Source organism: Pipistrellus hanaki (assembly GCF_964339955.1).
Source record: "Pipistrellus hanaki genome assembly, chromosome: 2".
Classification (NCBI taxonomy): domain Eukaryota; kingdom Metazoa; phylum Chordata; class Mammalia; order Chiroptera; family Vespertilionidae; genus Pipistrellus; species Pipistrellus hanaki.
This window is the reverse complement of record NC_140504.1, coordinates 42,884,298-42,906,108: the sequence shown is the minus strand read 5'-3', so window position 1 is coordinate 42,906,108 and position 21,811 is coordinate 42,884,298. Positions and strand designations below refer to the sequence as shown.

The 21,811-nt window shown below is 38.3% G+C and overlaps 1 protein-coding gene across 5 annotated transcripts in view; it reads right to left on the bottom strand.

The window, feature by feature from the left end:
* Positions 1-21,811, bottom strand: part of LPP (LIM domain containing preferred translocation partner in lipoma) — a 636,317-nt gene that overhangs the window by 90,048 nt on the left and 524,458 nt on the right. The window lies entirely within an intron of this gene.

The window sequence follows — 21,811 nt, the reverse complement described above, 5'->3', positions numbered from 1 at the left end:
ATGAGTGGAGGGATTAGAATTTAGTGAGGATGAGGGAAGATTCAGACAGATGAGAACTTTTTCTAAGTAACTAAAAGGCTTAGAAGTGGAAGACGCATTAGCTATCTTTTCAGTGGGCCTGGATGAGTAGATATTGCAAGGAAACAACAGACTTCTGTCCAAAATAAGAAGCAACTTTATAACCTTTAGAGAATTCAACAAAGTAAAGAGCTGCCTTGAGAGCTAGTACATTTCCCATCACTGGAATTACCTTACTTAAAGAATACAATAGTGAATCCATTGCAAAACAATTTTACAACATTCCACTGCAAAAACACTCCTTTTGAAAAGTAAGTAAGCCTTCTTCTGTTTTTTTTCTTTACTTGGCTAGCCAGGTACAAAACGAAAAAAGACCTCCATATGCCAAGACCCATCTATGAAAGAGAACCAAAGGGCACACTTGATGAGTTTGAAGGGGCCTTTCATGTACCACTTGGTGAGTCCCTGCCACCATAAGATTTCTGTGCTCCTGCCTACATTTGATCCATAGTCCTCCCTTCCTGCTTTAATGCTGTCAGTTGTACTAAATGAAATAATGCATTGCCCATAAACACTGCTTTAAATCCACTTTTACTTATCAAGGGAATGTGTCTGTAACATACACTTTCTCTAACATCCTTATTTGTTGAGCACATTATCATCAGGTACTTTTTCAGAAGGGGAAGTAGCAAATTACTTCAAACTGCATGAATTTATGTAAGTGCAATAACATTCCTCAGTTTCTAAAGGGTATCTTTCTATTTTTTTTTAAAGTTGTTATTTGAATTCAAACTTTGGAAACATGCATAATAATCATAATGATCCCATTGAGCAGTTTAAATTCAAATTGTGGAGCATTTGAAATACCACGCTGGCAGCACTTTCCATAAATTACCCTCAAATTCAATATATCCACACACACACACACACACACACACACACACACACACACCATGCCACACTCAAAAATATTTTAAATTACAGTTTCCTTTTCTTGTTCCATTTAAATTGTTATTCGGTTGATAAATTAGTACCATAGTGACTGCTTACAAATTTCCATATTATTTTTCAAGAACATAATTTTGTGGTAGGCATAAATTGTTATTTTGACCTCGAGGTAAATGAAGTTTTGCTTTGTGGTAGGGTTCCTGGTTCTGGCTTTGGTGTGAACCATTGTTTGTGGTTGTGTTTGAATGCACACATGGGTGTGTGTCTTGGTGTTTGGTAATTCAAGTCTGATACTCACTCACCTTGCCATTCACTCTGTATACTATCATTTTTAGGAAACACTGGGAGACTGAATCCAAAGGTCACTTGAACTAGAGGAACTGCTCAGCTAGAATCTTTGTAATGAGCTTCTACTGAAGCATAGTAACCTTGTATAAAAACAAAACAAAACAAAACAACAACAAAAAAACCCCTGCTGTTTGAAACTCTCTGCTATTGTTAGATAGTCCCTAGTTCTGTAAACGCTGTTATTATAAATCGATCACTTTAATACAGTCTGCTATTCTATAAAATGACTTTGATTTTCTAGTTCAAACAACAGAAAAAGGTAAACTTAACTGTCCGACCTTGCAAGCTAACCATCTAATGTAATAGACTAAAATAGACTAATACTGATAATAATTCCAAGTACTAATTCATTATGTATTCAAGATTACAAACTAACTGTAACAATAACCTGCACAGAGGTCTTTGTGAACCCTGCAAACAAAGATGCTCAATAGATATAAATACAAGACACTTCCTCTATGTCAGGGCTCAGAGATTTGGAAAAAGACACCTCCCTCTGGGCCTTGCACAATAAACGACTCCTAATTAATTGGCTCATTAAGGCATCTTATATCTCATTCGATGATTTACAATACAACACTACCTACAGCAGAAATGGACTAATTACATTTTTGGAATTTAATGATTAAAAAAAGCTTTTTTAGTCATATGAAATATTTCATTTTCTCTTTATTCCTAGCATCTTTGAAAATTAATATTTGTTCATAGAGCTTGCCAATAAGATTTCAAAAACTAAACATGCATGTCAATGTGCTGTGATTTATTCCGTTTGCAATAAATGGCCCAAATACAGCAATACAGAATTCAGGCATTGTGCAGCAGAACTCCCAGCTTGTGCAATTCACAAAATTAATCACAACTTTTCTCTGAGGAAAAATTTCCCCATAATTTTGAACATATGGGTGTTCTTTGCAACTGAATTGCACAGAAATCTATCCCCTCCAGTGGAAAACAGTTGGAGTGTTTGATATCACTTACAGCATCAATGAAAGAGTAATGATTAGCTACTTGGAAATAATTAGAAACACTTTTACTGATTAAAGGCTGTTTTGATGTGTTAACAGTCCTTAATGAAAGTCACAATTCTGTGATTTAATAAGAGGATAGTACATACAAGTACAACCCCTGAGACTGCAAAAGTAGGGCATTCATTGGTTAAAATAGAGTATCATTACTGTATTGAGAATGTGATTATTGAGAAGCTATCCCATAACATTGCTTATTTTCCTTAAAAATTATTTTTTAAAAGGCCAACTGAAATTTGTGGATTAAAGTCTATTATACTCAAGGAAGTGCAGAACTTTTCTCTAGTTTTCTAGAAGTCAGAGGAAAAAATCAGCATCGTTATCAACAATTATTGACTGAATGCCCTGGAAGTGTATGGCCTGTGCAAGGAGCTTCATGAGAGGCAGGGAGACACAAGACATGGGAAGACACTTAATGTCTACTTGAGGAGATAGGACTATGGCATGCTTTAGCTACAAAATGTGTCCCTCAATCTTATGTATCTTCCCCAGCCTAACCCTCAAAACAGAATATTACTCAGAATGCACTTAACATTCTATGCATTGGTCTGTTTGTGGTGAGTTCCTTTAAGGACTAGGGAGTGTGCCTTTACCCACTTTGTACCCCCAATGCCCACTACAATATATGATATATAGAGTTGCTCAGGAAAACCTCACTGGATGGATAAATGGCTGAAGACCACTTAGGTAGGCAACTGAGAAACATAGATAAGAAAACCAGACTCATAGAGAATGGATGTCAGATCCTTGTTTTAGTTTCTTAGCTCTGTGGGAGCTATCTTCTCTGAGCCTCAGTTTTCTCCTGTTTAATCCAGAATGACACCTACCTTGTGAACATCAAATGGAAAACAACTATAAAAAAGTACTTTGGGCACATGCATTTAAGTATAAGGTATTATTATTCTTAGCAATTGATACAGGTGGTAAATGCTAAAAGATATATAATTAACACAGTAGGAAAACAGGTAGATTATTAAGTGGCATTGCCTAATAACCATACAACAGTAACTTAGGGAATTGGAAGTTATGTTATTCTTTTCTGAAAAAGCCTAATTAATCATCTCTTCCATGTGAAAGCAATAAATATTATATAACACACTGGTTGTTATATGATTTAGAAAATTCACATGACTCTCTTTTACATGGAAAAATTGCATCGTACTGGGCTTCAGTTTACTAATCTGCCAAAGAGGAGCCTGGGTTAGAGCATCAAAGTCCTTTATAGCTTCAATGGCATCAATTCTACTAGCAAAATAGATTTAATTTTTCTAGAGCTAAAGTACTGCTTCTTTCACAGCTTTTTTTTCAAAAAAGGAAGGACAGCGATCACTATGGCTTTTTTCTTTGGCTATTATTTTTTGTGGTCCCCAGACAAAGGAATGTGGCCTTTGTGATGAATACTATGAAGATGCCAGAGAAAGGTGATTAGTCCAAGATAATCTGCCATGTATGCAGAAAAACCTATGAACCCGTTTCCAAATTTTCTGCAGAATAATAAACACATATAAGAATGCCCCCCCCCCGCCCCCCCCACCCCCCCCCCCCCCCCCCCCCCGCTCCAGTTGGTTTGGCTCAGTGGATAGAGCATCAGTCTATAGACTGAAGGATTCCAGGTTTGATTCCATCAAGGGCACATGTCTGGGTTGCAGGCTCAATCCCCAGGAAAGGGCATGCAGGAGGAAGCCAATCAATGATTCTCTTCATCATTGATGTTTCTATCTGGCCCTTGCTCTCTGAAATCAATAAAAAAAATATTTTTTAAAAATGCCCAATGAGCCGAAATCAGTTTCTTTTCCTTTAAACCCAGAAATTGTAAAAGAATTCAACATGAAAAAGAAATGTTTTGAAATTGGAACTGTTCTTTCTTCTTTTCACCCTAACAAATCCTACTCCACTTCCAAGGCCTGGCTAAATTGCTGCATCATGACCTAAAGGGACTTTCTGGATGCTGGATGCCCCCACCCCCACCCCCAATCTTTCCTCTGTGCTCTCACCTCTCCCTGAGTCTCTCTCCCTGATCGATTTTGCCTTGTATTACAGTTGTGTGCAATGTCTGGAGCTTCTCATTCATCTAAAGGCTATATGATAGCATGGATTGAGTCTCATGCTATCCTGTGTCTTGATTAGCACTGAACTCAGTCCTTTGTACACAGAAGGTGCTCATTTAATGGCTCTTACGATGAGCAAATAGTTTACTCTCCAGTGAAGAATATCCAAGAGATAAATATTTAAATGCTCATTTTCCCCAAGTTAATGGAGACAGTAATCACCCAGCTTCCTCAGAACTACCCTTGAGTGAATTCTGAGAGTGCATTTCACAAAAACAACCTTCTTCCTTTTATTTCACTTTGAACTTAATGAATAGTAATGCTTAACCTACCACCTCTTAATGACATTGGCAAGTTGGTGAGGCTTATTGATCCGTGAATGAGGAGTTAAGCCCGACAGAGACTTTGACAGCAAGCACTTTATGGGAGAACACATCGTTAGTCCAGCTTTGCCGGAATGACCTGTGGACACTGCCCAGCCAGACTTAGGGCAGTCTGGCTTCCTGCCACTTGTGCCAATTTCCTAATAATCTAATGGGAACACACAACAACCCTCTCAAGAACAAAGCCTTCTCTCTCTTCTGCGCTTAAAATTGTGGTAAGATCTAGTGGGTAAAATTGTATCCTTAAAGAAAATTGAAGCAGGAACACACAATGTGTTAAACATGAATAAGGTCCTACCGAATGTCTAACAAAATTCTTTGAAGCCATAGGATGATTGATGTACACCTGTTAAATGTCTAAATATATAGCTTCTATACTTAAAAACAGGATATTCTAATTGCTACTTTATCAACCAATGCCAATAATGCATTCATAGACCTATAGCCAAAGGGTATAATTCAATGTAGAGACTAAATTGTGCCTGCCCCCAATTCATCCTTAGTCCCCAACTCCCAATGTAATAGCATTTGCAGATGGGGTCTTTTTGAGGCAATTAGGTGTACATGAGTTTATGGGGGTGTGGTCCTGCTACCTCTCTCCCCATATCATGTGAAGACACTCAGAATGTGACCTTCTGCAAGTCAGAAAGAGGGCTCTCACCAGAAACCCACTGTGCTCCCACCTGCATTTTTGACAATCAGCCTCCAGAACTAGGAGAAAATTTTTTCATTGTTTCAGCTACTCAGTCTATGGTATTTTGTTATAGCAGCTTGAACTGGCTATAAACTCATCAAAAAAAAAATTACTATGTATCCCCCAAGGTAAGAGATACTGCTCTGAGCAGTTTTTAAATATATAAAGCAAGATCAGGAGGGTAAATATGATAAAGAACAACAGAAACAGTGAGCTTACTCCTTTGAGCTCACAGTCTATTTACAGGATGCTGAGAGAGTAATGGGTTAAAACAAGTTTGAAGGATAAAACAATCTATAATAATAAAAGCATAATACGCTAATTAGACCAGATGTCCTTCCTGATGAAGCCAGGGCTGTGAAGGAAGCCCAGGTCCCAGGAGCCAGAGGGAAGCCCACACCTAGAGGTGGGGGAAGGAAGGCCTACTCTTGCATGAATTTTGTGCATTGGGCCTCTAGTGGTACTGATAAAAGTTCCGAGGATGTAGAGGAGAGCATGCTTATCTTCAGATAGAAGGGCATACCGAAGAAGTCTCAAAACAGTGGTAACCAAACTAGGACCCGAGTGCTCTAAAAAAAAAAAAAAAGGCTTGCTGATTAAGAAAACGTCCTACTGATGACAGCCCATCTGTTAGCTTGAATTTATTTAAGAGAAAGGTAGAGGCTGATTTCAAGTGCAGGAGCTCAACATTCTGCTCTAAGTTCTAATTCCTCATTTTCCAACACCCTTGATTTTCTAAGCCTTGATGTTGCTACTTTGTAAAAAGGGACAGGAGCAGTTCCCACTCCTCTTGAGACATTTGGAGAAAATAAAACTTCCTATGTGACCCGCTAATATAGATCTCTTCCTCAATGAAGACTTGGTGAATTCCTCCCTTTCTCCCAAATGTTCCTAGTCCTTCCCCTCCCCACCCCCATATCTGTACCCCACCTCCAAAGTTCTCTACACTATTAGCACTATTTTGAAAAAACAAAAAACAAAAAATCCACAATATATAATTTGTTGTGGTTTTTAATAAAATTTAGAGTCTTTACCAAAATTAGATTAAAATATAAATTTTCACTTTTTTATGGTGAATTTTAGAACTTTTATTTTAACTGACATACCCCCATGGCTTTATTAATATAAATTGTCTGAAATATATTTTAGCATTATTAAAGAGCTCATAAAATAAAAATAACTTATGTGGAAGATATTTACTATCCTTTCCAAAATATATTTGATATAATTTTAAAATTCAATACATATGTATGTTTGTGATTTTTTTTCAGATTGCTTAAAGAGTTCTCAGTGAATCCATCCACTGTGCCACCCCTATGCAGGTCTTTCCTCCTCTTTTGCCATCCTATATTCCCATACTATACCCATAGAAGACTGATTATTAAATAATAATTTGGTTAAAAAGTAAACAAATATTTTCAATTGATCTGCAATACACCACACCTATCACTATGAAGTGTTCAAAAAGAGCATTCACCTCTCAGTAATGATGATGCCAACCTCAGCTGGCATCCCCAACTCTGCAGGCAGGTGAACAAAAGACAGATCCAGGAAGTCAATGCTTTTCTCTAAACCTGACTGTGGAAGAGAATGCACACACCCGCTTCTAAGTCATCAGAACATTAGAGAACCTCCACTCAAACTCCCTGGCAAATTTCAACTGCAAGTTAGGTCTGTGTGTTTGACCTTGAGTGCTGCCACTGGCTTCACTTTCACATCTTGGTCTTCAATCTTTTATGTTTACTTTTCAGCAATAACTTCTCTTAGGCTCCCAGAGCAAAATTCTGGTTGCTTCTTATAGTACTCACACAAGTCTCAGATGCAAGGTACATCTAAGGGCCAAGAGTCAAAGACCATCTTAGGAGACACTGGGATCAAGAGTGAAACAGGGTTTTCCTCCAATCTCCCTTGCCCCGCTCCCCGTAAATATCGAAGCAACAATAGGTTCATCTATTGAATAAAGGAAGATGTGACATACCACCCCCCTCCCAACCCAATACAACACCTTCTAAGAGTTTCACACCAGTAAAAGAAAATGCCAAATATTCAAATACTATACAGGGTTAAATTCAATGAGAGGGAGAAACAAAAACCTTGCATGTTTAGACAAGGCCACATCTATTTGCTGAACTTCTAGGAAAACATTTTAAGGTTGGTTGATACAGATGTTCAAAAGATGGAGTTGGGAAAAAGTACAAGGCAGATAGCAGCCTGGGGCACAGAGATGCCATAAGGTATCAATGTCCAGGAGAAGAGAGTGTAGTTTGGCAAGTGCTGCAAAAATAATGCATAGGTGAGTATTTTGGGACTTCTTACATGAGCTGGGCTGAAAGAACAGACACATGGATCTCAAACCTGAGTGTGCACAGAAACTTTCTTCAAAGTCTTTTGAAAGATGCAAATTTCCTGGATCATTGTACAGAGGTTCTGGGGAGTGGTCCAGAACTCTACTTCTCGGATGAGGACTTTGGAATGATTCCAAAGCAGGTGACCTCCTCCATGTTTTGGGATAACTCAAGCTTCCAGAGTCTCATGACTTGCCACTGCCCCGCAGACTCTGAGCTCTTAAACCAAGAACGTGCAGGTGCAGGTAACATTCCAGAGATGGAAATGCTGACTAATAACTGCCCTTTAGTGATTCAAGTTAGACAAAATCTTCCTCTGCAGATTTTGTATGTATGGCTCTGGGGCCTGGCACTGTGCAGCTACCTACTGCTCAAAGCCCACACACTGATTTTTGCCCATCCCTCTCGGAAGCCTCATTTAGCCACAGAGGTAAGAAATACTACTCTCATTCTGTTTGTGGGGAAATTTAAGTTTTAAAAAAAATGAGGTGAATGCAAAATAGTAGTTGGTCAAGCTGGCGACAATTTTAAATTCAGTATTCCTTCTTTAAAAATCATTCCCTGCCTCATACCAGGCTGCTAATAATGAATATCTTACCTAAGCCCTAGGTAAAATATACTCTCTCTCTATCCGCCCTCTCCTCTTCCTTGCACGAGTCTTTGTTTTTGTAATTGGAAATAATGTAAAACCTATGTTTTTCTCTTCTGATGGTACAGAGCATTCATAACACCCTACTAACACAGACTCCATGCTATAGCTTTGAAATTATCATTCCTTTTATTCTTTAAGAGATATAAGATAAATATGAAAGAAAATGAGGAACATACTCCTTCCCTATTTTCTTTCTATCCTTTTATCTCTAAAGTAGGAAGTTTACTGAACCACTGCCAACAGTTCACTCAGCCTAATGAAGTGTATAAGTAATAGGATTAAATAATCTTAAATCATTATTACAGTGGCCTGATACTGACATTCATCCAAACTCCAGCAAACACCGAGTGGTGAGTTCATGCTTGATTTAAAAATAAACAAACTAGGGCAGTGGGAAGGTTCTAGCATAAAGTTTCAGAGGCATTTAACCTGGAAATTTGAGACTCCCCATCTTGGTTGGGACTGAAGCAAACACTGGCCTATTTCTACACTCTCCAACCAAAATTGATGGAATCCAACATTTGCTAGGGATATTTTTCTGGAGCCTGGAGCTACATATGGTTAAACCTCTTCATGTCAGTCCCAAAGAATACAGTTCTTTGAAGGCATCATCAAGGTTTATGGTTTCTATTCCTGCCTCTGCCATTAATAAACCATGTAACCTCAGGCTAATCAGTCAGCTTTCTTGGGCTTTAGTAAGTTTTCTCAGCTATAAATGCTGTTTTGAATTTCTAAGGTTCTCTTTAGATCTTTAAAAAACATTTGAATTATGTGACAACAGAAATTAATGTAATATGGGATTGGAACTGGAGGAAAAGGTCATTATGTTTCATTTTCTTTCATTATGTTTTGTATGGTCTCATTCTTATGCTGTGCATACTACTGACAGGTATGCATGTCACTATCCTTTCCTAAGGCCACCTTGGTGCCTGCAAGATGTGGTGAGCAGTAACTAAGATCACCAAAGGCCTAGTAGCTATTTGATGGAAATGGCTAAATAAAAAACATTAGCAAAGGACAGTGCAATAGCTATTCTTCCCCCACACAAATGCCTTGCTGTTGGATAATTATAGGGTGCTAATATGGATGCCTGTGGAAGGGAGAGGTGCTTTCCAAAGCATATTCATAACTAAATCATTTTGCTCATGTGTTAATCATCCCTGTAAAATTTTGTAGTAATCTTAGACCACTTACACTTTTAAAGGTTTACCTAGGTATTTTATATATTTTTGTTAATTCTATATAAGTTTTATTTTCCTTTTGTATTTTCTAAGCCTATATTTAATTTTTTATTTTGTCAGCTTACTAGACTTTTGTAAATCTAATAATTTGGATTTTCTATAATTTCATATTATAGAATAATCATGTCATCTATAAGTATTTATTTATACATCTTAATCTTGTAATACTGAGAGAAAATTTCTCTGAAAAGGGATATGATACACAATACCATTTATTTAAAATTAAGAAATATTACATGCAAAAAATACTATATATTTTTAGAGATAAGTAGAAAAATATAAAAAAAATGCATAAATAGAATGTAAAATTAGCATAGTGGTTACCTCTGTACAGGAATTCTGAGAAGGTGATTAAGGATAGAAACCTACAGGATTTCATCTGAATTGCTATTGTTTTATTTCTTAAACTAGAGGCCCAGTGCACAAAAATCTGTGCATGGGGTGGGCAGGTGTCCCTCAGCCCAGCCTGAACACTCCAATCTGGGATCACTGGTGGAATAAGGCCTAAGCAGGCAAGTCGGACATCCCTCTCACAATCCAGGACTGCTGGCTCCCAATCACTTCCCTGCCTGCCTGCCTGCCTGATTGCCCCTACTGCTTCTGCCTGCCAGCCTGATCATCCCCTAACCACTATCCTGCCAGCATGATGATACCTAACTGCCCCTCTATCTGCCCAACTGCCCCTAGCCGCCCTTCCCTGTAGGCCCGATTGCCCCTTATTGCCCACCCCTACTGGCCTGGTCAACCCTAACTGCCTTTCCCTGCCCACCTGACCTCCCCTACCTGCCCTCACCTGCTGGCCCAGTCACCCCAAATTTCCCTCCCTTGCCAGCCTGGTCTCCTCTAACTGCCCTCTCCTGCTGACCTGGTACCCCTCTACTGCCTTTCCCTGCAGGCCTGGTTGTTCTTAACTGTCATCCTCTGCTGACCTAGTCACCCCTAACTGCCCTCCTCTGTTGGCCTGTTTACCCACAACTGCTTTCCCCTGCTGACCATCTTGTGGTGGACATCTTGTGTCCACATGGGGGCAGCCATCATGTATCTTGGAGTGACAGTAAATTTGCATATTACATCTTTATTAAATAGGTAATGGATTCATAAAGTGTAATAATATTATGCCTTATACTTGTATCTGTACTAGAAATATTACATAATAAATTCAAATGTATACATAAAAAAAGACTAAAAGGGGTGAGACTGGACCCCTCTATCCAGTCTCACCCCTCCTGCCCCCTTCTAATTAATTTCCTTTCAATGAGCACAAATCCATGCAGCAGGCCCCTAGTCTATACATACATAAAAGGCTAGTATGCAAGGTGTCCCCTTGGTGTACAACTGGGAAACTGGGAGTTCGGTGACTTGCTATAATGTGCACCGACAATCATGGGGTGGCATGGAAGGAAGGCCTGATCAGCACTGATCACTGGCCAGGCCTAGGGACCCTACCTGTGCACAAAATTTGTGTACCAGGCCTCCAGTATTACTATAACACCCATGATCCTGTGCATAACTAACAAGATTTAGGAAGAAGGCTGGCCATGAGTTTATTTAATCCTATTTCTTCTATTTTACTTAGAGATTTTTAATTTTTTTTATTTTATTTTGTGTGTGTTATTGTAATTTTAAAAAATAAGAATGCACTATAAATTTCATTAAATGCCTTAAAAACTATCTAGTATTTTTAAAATTTGATAAATCAATACAATAAATTATGTTACAAATTCTTAATATTGTCCTAACATTGCCATCATAGAATAACCTTGGATGTTTCATTATGTGAAATCCAATTTGTTAACTTTACTTAGGATTTCTGCATTGGTGAAAGGTTAGCATAGTTATCTTTTGAGGACAAGCTAGATTAGGTATTAATTGAGATTTATAAAATGTTTTGGGAAGCTTATCTTTTTTCCTCCTAGGTTTTGAAAGTAGAAACAAAACAGGAATCAGTCCTCTAAAGATCTGAAATATCCTGTCAGTAAAATATTTTAGTTCTATCTCAGGTAGTATCTCTACATTTCATTCATGCGTTTGATGTTATAAAAGTTTTTTTCTTCTGTATGTTAGATTTGTACAGAAAATAACCTCCTTTATATAAAATTTGAGGTGCAACAATTTCAAAATGTGTGATACCTTTGCTAAGAACTTCTTTTATTATTCCTAATTTTCACTAATTTTTGTTTCTCTTTTATTTTCATTGGATGTTTATTTTATTGATTTTTCAAAAGAATAATTTCCTATACCTAATAATTCTAGTATTTTTTCATTTATTAATATGTGCCCTTATTTAATTAATTCCTTCCTCCTTTAAGTTGATTTTGTTGTCCTTTTCTTTTTTTCTTCTTCTTTTTAGATTAATATATTTGTACTCTTGTTGCAACTAATGACACTAGTTTTGCTCAAAGTTCCACTTTGACTGCATTCCTTTCTCACTGTCATGCAGAGTTATCATAATCACTACTTCTAAGAACTCTTCACTCAGGAATATGTTTACTTATTTACTCATCTATAGATGTGAGATTCTGCCAGCCAAAGTAAGAAATGTCTACCTTTCCTTTTCAGTCTGTGATATTATATATATATATATACACACACACACATATATATACATATATATACACACACACACATATATATATATTATATTTAAATCTTCAATAGATATTAGAAAAAATTTACAATCTCTTTGTTTATATAGATTAAATAAATTATATTACTCAATTTCTATAATTTGTCACGAACACTGCAAGAAATGAGTTAAAGTTTTATAAAGAATATGGTTTTACCATCTTCATCTTGTATTTATATATTTCAATGTAATGGTATTTAATAAAGAGAAGCATAGGACTATTCTGTAGAAACTGTGACCTCTTTAATAAAGATATTGTTCTTTGGTCTATATGGTAGTTTTGTCTTGATTTGTACTTTATCTAGTGTTGATGCTATACTTAGTAGGTAATAAATATTTTATTTTGGTCAGAATTTAATGTTACACCTTTTCCTACTTATTTATTTTTAACTATTAAAAATAAAAACTATTAGTTTTGTTGGTTCATGATTAGTATCATTGTATTTGTTCTGGGCTGTCCCCCACCAACACTTTATTTTGATTAATTAATTTGTCTGCTGGAATACTGGAGTCATGTTTTTTTCTTCAGAAAGATGGAATACATTATTTTTGAATGTCCATGAAATATTTAAAAGAAACTATTTCTATAAAAGACAACACTGTTATGAAACAGAAACAAGTCACTAATTAGTACAGATGATATGATTCCATTGTGTGTGTGTAAACACATATATATAGAGATGTGTCATTATAGCTATAAACATATATCCATACTCACATACATTGAAATAGAAAATAAGTGTGTGTCAAAAAATATAAACTGTTATGTTATTGAGATGGGATAGTTTTGCATCTTTCCATATATTTTCAAATATTTTTTTTCTCCTAGGCATACAATACTTAAGAGGGTTTTTTTTCTTTCTTTCTTTTTTTTGTGTGTGTGTGTTTTTAATTTCCACTTGAAAGCAGCCTAAGTGTCCATCAGTAGATGAGTAGGTAAAAAGCTGCAATACATTTGCACATTGCAATACTACTCAGCTGTAAAAATGAAGGAATTAAATAAAAATGAAAGTTAAATATGTGAATAAAGAATAAATAAATTACTACCATATAAAAGGATATTCTGAGCTCAGTATTTCTCTAACAATAAGGCAAAAGCCACATCTATAAAATTCAGTTTGGTTTACCTGTACATATTTTTAACTTGACACTATAAAAAATGGTAATAAAGAAAAATTAATTAGGGAAGAGAAACCTAGTAATAACAAATTATATCCAATCACTGTTTGGATATGTGGGAAAAGCTGGATTTGAGAACCAAAGGCCAGGGTCAAGACTCAGATCTAGCACTCATGTCCCATGGAACCAAGCAAGCTGACCATTTCCAAAGCTCTTACTACTGGAAATGAAGGTGGTTATAATTGTACCTATTTTCTTAAGTCCTTAGAGGGTGACATGAGACAAAAGGAAAGTACTTTGTAAAAGTTAAAGCACTACACAAATATTAGTTGTTGTTATAATTATTTTTAACAAAAATAATAAATAAATGAAGTTTTGTTTTTTTGTTTTTGCTTTAAAACCTGAGACCTTTAAGGGAAAGCCACATGTAAATGCTCAAGAAAAGACAGGGAATGATTTATTTTCACCAGTTCAAGTTTAGCACTTTGCATTGTATAATACAGATATAATCCATGTGGTCATCAGCTAATAGGTTGAAAATGGAAAACTATAATCACAGGGGCTGTCAGTATGTGCATGTTTTTAGGAAGTTGAATGTTAGTTTCAGGATTTTAATAACCCAGCAATAAAATTAGATCAATTCATAATCTTCATTTTGTCTTTTACTTTGAAACTATCAAAGCTGCTGCAAAATGGGACTAGACTCCCTTTTATCTCATTCATAAGGTTCTAATAGGTATGATCATGTACAATAATTTTTGCTCAGAAGCTTTGTAAACTGTAAGGAGCTATATAAATGGAAGATGAAACTATTCATAATTCTTAGCATGGTTAAATCTCTTAAAATGATAATTGACAAGTTTTCATCTTTTTTGAAGCATTTTCTCCCTGTTTATGGGAGAGTACTTGGGGAGTGATGATGTGATACCAAGAAGAAAATGCCTTTACATGTGTGTATGTGTGTATGTGTGTTATGAAAGGAGAGAGACAAAGACTCATTGGAGATGAGTGAGCAGAGGTGGGCAATCAAGAAAAGGGAAGAAGGGATGTTCATGTGGATTTTTCAGATTTAGTCCCAACTTTCAGTTCATTTCCCAACACCCACATAAAGCCCTAGCCATAACTGCCTTTAAAACATTTTATTAGAAAGAAATAAGCATAAAAAAAGAATAACTTTTCTGAAGAGGTAGAACACTGGCCTCTTAACGTAGGTGGAAAAGATAGAATACTTTAATGATAGCCAATGAATGACATAAGGAAGCAAAAGGCCTCTAAAGTGCTGAACATTAATGTGCCAAATTCAGGGACCTCAAAGTGTTTAGTCTCCTGTGGAGTTGGCCTACTTCGTGAGGTCTTTTAATCACTTGGATCTTTAATAAAAATGTCTACACAACTTCCACTTCTGAAGAGGTAGGAGCTGGGTCTGCTCCATTCTGAGGAAGTGCTCTGGGTGAAGGGAAGGAAGACCTTGGCTGCCATTTCGTAAACAGGCTTCCTGAGAATCTCTGATGTGCTGTTTGTAGGCACAGACTCGTTGGCTATGTGTAGGACACAGAAACTCTTTGTCAATCTACACTTATGGGTAAGCCTGTGTCCTTCAGGGCAGAAGGGCACACAAGTAGGAGGCTCTGCTGCTACTCTTCAGACTCATTACAACATAAAAATATTCTTAAGCAAAGCACAAAAATCTTTATCCTTCTCATATAGGTCTTCATATTTCTTCTATGGCATCTATTTATTTTGGTATTTCCATAGAAACTGCAGCTATCAAATTACCCCAAAGTTAGAGAATTTCTAAATTGCATCAGATTTGCAGAGGGAAAAAGCAATGACAATAATGTTATTAATCAAATCAAACCCTTATATTAGTAAACAATTTCATGATGAACAAAATAAACTTGCTTATTCCTTCACTTTGAAGACAGGAAAAAAGTATTTCCCTTTAATAAATGTAAAAACTGGTACTCAGAAATTAAGTAACACGCCAGGAGAGCAAGGACTAGAAGCAATATATTTTATCTTTATCATCTTGCTTTCCAAGGAAGCTTAGTGTTCTTAAATTTGATCCATAAGTATAATCAAAACTAATATTTTAAGAGATCTATTACCAAAGTAGAAAAGCATCTTTTTGGTTTTGTTAATAATTCTACAAATTAAAATTAAAATAATGCACTCATTAAATTGACTCTAAATAAATATAAATAAACTATAGGCCCAATGCACGAAATTCATGCATTGGGCGGGGGGTTGTCCCTCAGTCCAGCCTACACCCCTTCCAATCTGGGATCCTAAAGGATTTCACCTGAATTGCTAATGGTTTATTTCTTAAACTAGAGGCCCAGTGCATGACACCTGTGCACGGAGTGGGCAGGTGTCCCTTAGCCCAGCTTGAACACTCTCCAATCTGGGATCCCTGGTGGAATCAGGCCTAAGCAGGCAGTTGGACATCCCTCTCACAATCCAGGACTGCTGTCTCTCAATTGCTCACCTGCTTACCTTCTTGATTGCCCCTAACTGCTTCTGCCTGCCAGCCTGATCACCCCCTAACCACTCCCCTAACAGCATGATTGATGCCTAACTGCTCCCCTGCCAGCCTGTTTGCACCTAACTGCCCTCCCCTGCAGGCCTGGTCCCCCCCAACTGCTCTCTCCTGCAGACCTTGGTCCTTTCCAACTGCCCTTCCATGTAGGCCCAGTTGCTCCAAACTTCCCTCTTCTGCTGGCCTAGTCACCCCTAACTACCCTTCCCTGTAGACTTGATCGCTCCCAACTGCCCTCCCTTGCAGACATGGTCCCTCCCAACTGCTTTCCCCTGCTGGCCATCTTGTGGCTGCCATATTGTGTCCATAAGAGGGCAGTCATCTTTGACTACATAGTGGCAGCCATCTTGTGTGCTAGAGTGGTCAATTTGCATTTATTCTTTTATTAGATAGGATATAGGCCTGGTGCACTGGTGGGGGCTGGCTGGTTGGCCAGGAAGCGTGTCCCGGATCAGGGTGGGGTTCCCTTTGGTGTAGGATGTCCCGAGTAAGGGGCCTGTGGTAGTTTGCAGCCAGCCATGTCCCCTGGTGGCTCAAGCAGAGGGCCTGGTATCTGGGATTTATTTATCTTGTATAATTGAAACCTTGTAACCTTGAGCAGAGGAAAGCTTGGCTTCCTTCATCACTGGGGCCAACTCAAGCCTCCTGTTCTCTCCAGCTCCATGGCTGCTGAAATTTTTGTTGGGATTTATTTATCTTCTATAATTGAAACTTTGTAGCCTTGAGGGGAGGCCAGGGCAGGCCAGAGTGCATGGAAAGCTTGGCTTCCTCCATTGCCGGGGGCAACTCAAGCCTCCTGCTCTTTCCATGGTCACAGTCGTTTTGGTTGGGTTAATTTGCATACTTGCTCATGATTGGCTGATGGGTGTGGTTTGTGAATGTAGCAGAAATATGGTCAATTTGGATATTATTCTTTTATTAGAACACAAATTTTCTTTCTTTCTTTTTTTTTTTTTTTTTACAAAGTTGTTTCATTTTTAAAAAATATATTTCATTGACTTTTTACAGAGAGGGAGAGGGATAGAGAGTTAGAAACACTGATGAGAGAGAGTCATCGATCAGCTGCCTCTTGTACACCCCTTACTGGAGATGTGCCTGCAACAAAGGTACATGCCCTTGAGCGGAATTGAACCTGGGACCTTTCAGTCCGCAGGCTGACCCTCTATCCACTGAGCCAAACTAGTTTTGGCTAGGATACAAATTTTTAATAGTGGATAGGTTATAGTTTAAAATGCAATCTCATTACTATGATGGTTCTGTAAACTGAAAAATATTTCTCAAGAAATCTATCAAATGTTCTCCAAATTGCCATAAACTAAGTACTATAAATTAAGAAAGTTACTAAAAATAAAATAATATAAAATTTTATTTATAGGCATCCTATATAATAAAAGGTTAATATGAAAATTGACCCTAAGGGGGAATAACTGGTTCTATGACACACACTGACCACCAGGAGGCAGACACTCAACACAGGAGCTGCCCCCTGGTGGTCAGTGCACTCTCACAAGGGGAGCTCAGCTCAGCCACAAGCTGGGCTGATGGCTGAGAGCACAGTGGCAGTGGCTGGTACCTCTCCTGCCTCTGCTGCAGTGCTAAGGATATCTGACTGTGACTTAGGCCCGCTCTCCATAGGGAGCAGGACTAAGCCATCAGGTGAACATATGCTGATGGTTCCCGGGCTGCCAGCGAGATGTCTGACTGTTAGCTTAGGCCTGTTTCCCTGGGGAACGCACCTAAGCTGGCAGGTGGACATCCCCTGAGGGATCCCGGCTTGCAAGAGGCATAGGCTGGACTGAGGGGACCCTCCCCCCTTGCCCACTGGAGTGCACAAATTTTCATGCACCGAGCCTCTAATGCTATTAATAATACTAAGAAATTAGGAAGGATTAGAAATATCATTCTAGTGGCAAATGGTTTTAAAATTTAGTGTGTAAGCATATAAAACTATATAAAGAGCTAAAAGTAATGATTATTAGTCATGAGAAGCTATATAAATATTTATATGAAGTCAATCAACAGTAAATATAAAAAAAGCATGTATAAAATGATTAAAGAGAATTACAATGCCATACAGAGTCAAGCTTATTTCATTATAGGTTTGCATGTGCAAGGATTAAGGATTTAAGAAAATAAAGGAAAAGATGAATGATCAGTGAAACAAAGTTTCCCTCAAAATGATATAAATGTTCAACTTAAATATGATTTACAGTTGATGAATTTAGGCAAAAATTAGACTGGTCTCCTTCCTAGACTCCAGAGCATCAAACATGGGTGGTCTTTAGAGAGAAATGAATAAACTACTATCTTTAATATTCTGATTATATCAATTTAAAAAACAAAACAAAACAAAACACTGACTGAGGCTTGGTGCCTGGTTTTCCCTGCTTTGTACAGGATATCTTTCAGACATCAGTTTCCACCAATGGAATAAGAGGCAATTTGAATGCCATTGCAGGTGTGTGTTCTAAGGGCTTTGCTTCCAAGAGGGATATATAGACACAGTTTTCCCATCCCCACATTTCTAATGTGGCAGCTTATTGGACTTATGAAAGTTCAGAAGAAATTAAAATGCTAACACATCTAATGTGGGGCTTAAGGCCTGGGCTGAACTCTGAAATCAATATTGAACAAGGGTCTCTGAATAAATCTTAACTGAACTCTGATAAGAATTCAATTACATTTTACAATCACCATGGATAAATCTCATTAAAGAAAAATCATGATTAAATTTTCTGAGGAGGGAGGGAAGTCAAAAGGATGGCAAGAATTTTCATTATTTGAATTCACACAGGTCTTGGAAGGATGTGACTGAGTACCTCCCAGACAGTGTTCCTTGTCATAAACATTGTATAGTATCAGGCAATCGAAGCTAAGAGCTGCAGCCTGAAATATCACCTGGAATGGGGAGAGAAATCTGAGTCTACTCACTGCAGAAATCCATAATTTAGCCAGATTGGACTTTCTTTGGTTTTATTACATACTCAGGAGAGCAAGCAAAGCATTTAAAATGCTATGTATGACAGGTTAAAACAATTTTCTAAAGCCTGCTGAATCTCCCTGCACATGGAAGGTCCTCATTTTAAGACTAAATAGGCCAGATATCCTGTCAAAATTTACCTCAGAATAGCATGTACTGTATTTCACAATCATTCCTTGAGCAAGCCAAGTGTACTTTACAAGGATTGCCTCATTTCATATCCACAAACCTTATTTTTCAAGAAAATCCCAAAAGCACCCACTATATAAATGAGGAAACTGAGGCTTAGGAAGATCAGATAACTCTCCCAAGGAGACAAGACATTAAATGATAGCACCAAATCCAGACACATTCTTTACATCATGTTACATTGTTTCCAATATTGTTTATAAGATTCCTAGCTCATAAGGATAAAGAAAAACTAAATGAGGTTCATTAAAGTAGCAAGAATCAACAAGGCAGTCCAAAAAAAGATGGAGAAAAGACATAAGAGGTACAAAATCTCAGCAGCCTGTGCTCATTTAGTATAAGGACCAACAGCCATGCATAACTGCTTACCTAGGCTCTGCTGACATCACCATCAGAGCTCCCTAAGACTAGCATCTTATATAATAAAGACAGAATATGCTAATTGACCCTCACACCATCACAAAGATGGTGGCACCCACAGCCAATAAGGAGGGAATATACTAATTGCCACACCCTGAAAGATGGTGGCGTCCACAGCCACAAGATGGTGGAGGCACCCTGTCTCCTCAGCCATGTTGGGGCAGCAGGCATGCAGCAAGGCTGGGTGGGCCTAACCTTGCCATGCACCTGTCTCCAGATTCCCCCAGACCCCTCAGACCCCCAGCCACTGAGGGCTGGCCCAAGGCACAGGCAAGCTTCAGATGGTGTCTGCTTAGCCTCTCAGGACTGCCCAAGGCTCAGGTAACCAGGGCCAGCTAAGGCTTGCCCTGCTGGTTGTAGCAGCAGCAGAGGTGTGATGGAGCATCACCTTCCCCTGATGGCTGGGCCATCTCCCACCCCTGAGGGCTCCTGGACTGTGGTAAGGGCCAGGCCGGGCTGAGGGATGGCCCCTCTAGTATTTCATAATGGTGGTCCTATGTGAAAGTCACTGCAAATGACAGTCTGCACAACCTAATGACAAAGGCAGGGCGTTTGTAATTTTCTCTTTTCAACACAGGATTCAAAGGGTGATATTTGAAATATTCTCATTCACTACAGAGGTAAGCTTTTGTTCACTGTCTTCCCTTGATATGCAATTGCTCCTTGCAGATCAACAGGACCTTACTGTGTTGGTGTTTATGTTCTGGACAAACTAAAATTGTGTGATGTCTGTAAAAACAAAACAAAAACACGGGACTAAGAGTGCCAACAACTGAATATAGCCCTGATTTGGACACTAATGACAGAAGATAAGAAGTCACTGTATTCCTGTCTGTTTCCCTGTGTTCTTACTTCTAAAGAGAGGAGTTAGACTAATGATCTTCCAAAAATTTTTTTTTCCAGTTCCAACATTGCATGGCACTATAATGATGCTATACGAGTGTTTAAGTTGTCTTTGGGGAGAAAAAAGGAAATAAAATTAAGCCTAAGAAATGCAAAACAATATTAAATCTTATAAGATCTTTATCTCAAAAAACCTTTAGATCTGTGCTACAGATTCCAGGGCTGCAATGAGTTAGAGCTGTCAGGTTATGGGAAAGTGCCAAGGAGGCCAGGTACTTCTGTAATCAATTTAAAACTTAGGAATCTACAAAGGCATTTATAACTCCCAATGTCTTACACCAGAAGCTTCCTCTATGTTGACACTAGAGGCCCAGCAAGCAATATTGCGGGAGACCCAGACCCACCATGTCAGCAGGACCTGACTGACTGACTCCTGCCATGCAGGGCAGGACATGGGACCCAGAGACAAGTCCCTGCCCACCCATGCATGCCCTGCCATGCACTGACCACCTATAGAGAGAGTCTGAGAAGGCACACTGGCATTTCTTTAAATTGTCAGCTAAATCCATGGTGGTAGGCAAAGCCAGTGTTGGAAAAACATTTTGCCAAAAGGCAGAAGTGTTGTCAGCTTGACCTTATTTCTGCCTAGGTGCCAGGGAATGGGTTTCATTATGTAAATCCAGCCAAGCACCAGGAATGAATAGGACTCAGGCCCACCCTAAAATGCACATAATCTCCTTTGTCTTGACTTTTAGTAAAACTTCCTGTTTTTCTCACTGTATAAAATAAACACGCTGTATGGGATCTGGGTCACTGTTCCTGTCCCTGTCCATGTCAGAGTTCAGTGGTCCTACCCGGCCCTAGCTTTTTACTTCCATCTCTGTGTCTGTCTCTTTCTTTCATTTTCTCAATCCCCAGCTGCCCCTACTCAGGAACTGGACTGCTCTCTAGCCACACTGGACATGGAAAAGAGAGAAATATTTACAGCTTCCCACATGCACCTTGCATGCAGCACCCACGTTGCATGTAGCCTCCTGATGACCAGTCTTTGGTTGTGATGGCGTGACGGCATGACAATGTCGTGGCCTAGGGTTTTTATAATAGGGATACTTGGGCACTGAGGGCCAAACCATGGCTCTTTTAGAGGTTTGCAAAAAGCACTACTTTTTTTTTTTTTTTTTTTTTTTTTTTACTAATAAGTGTTCAGCAGACACATTAAAGTCATGCAGAAGGATAACAAAGACAATTGCTGTAGGTTAACAAAATATTCTGTTCATCCATTAAATTGCTGTATCATATGATTGCTTAATGTATACATGCGAATAACCTGGCCAAAAGCTAAGATAATGTGACTACGAGTGTTTTTTAGTCACCCACTGATGTTATTAAAGTA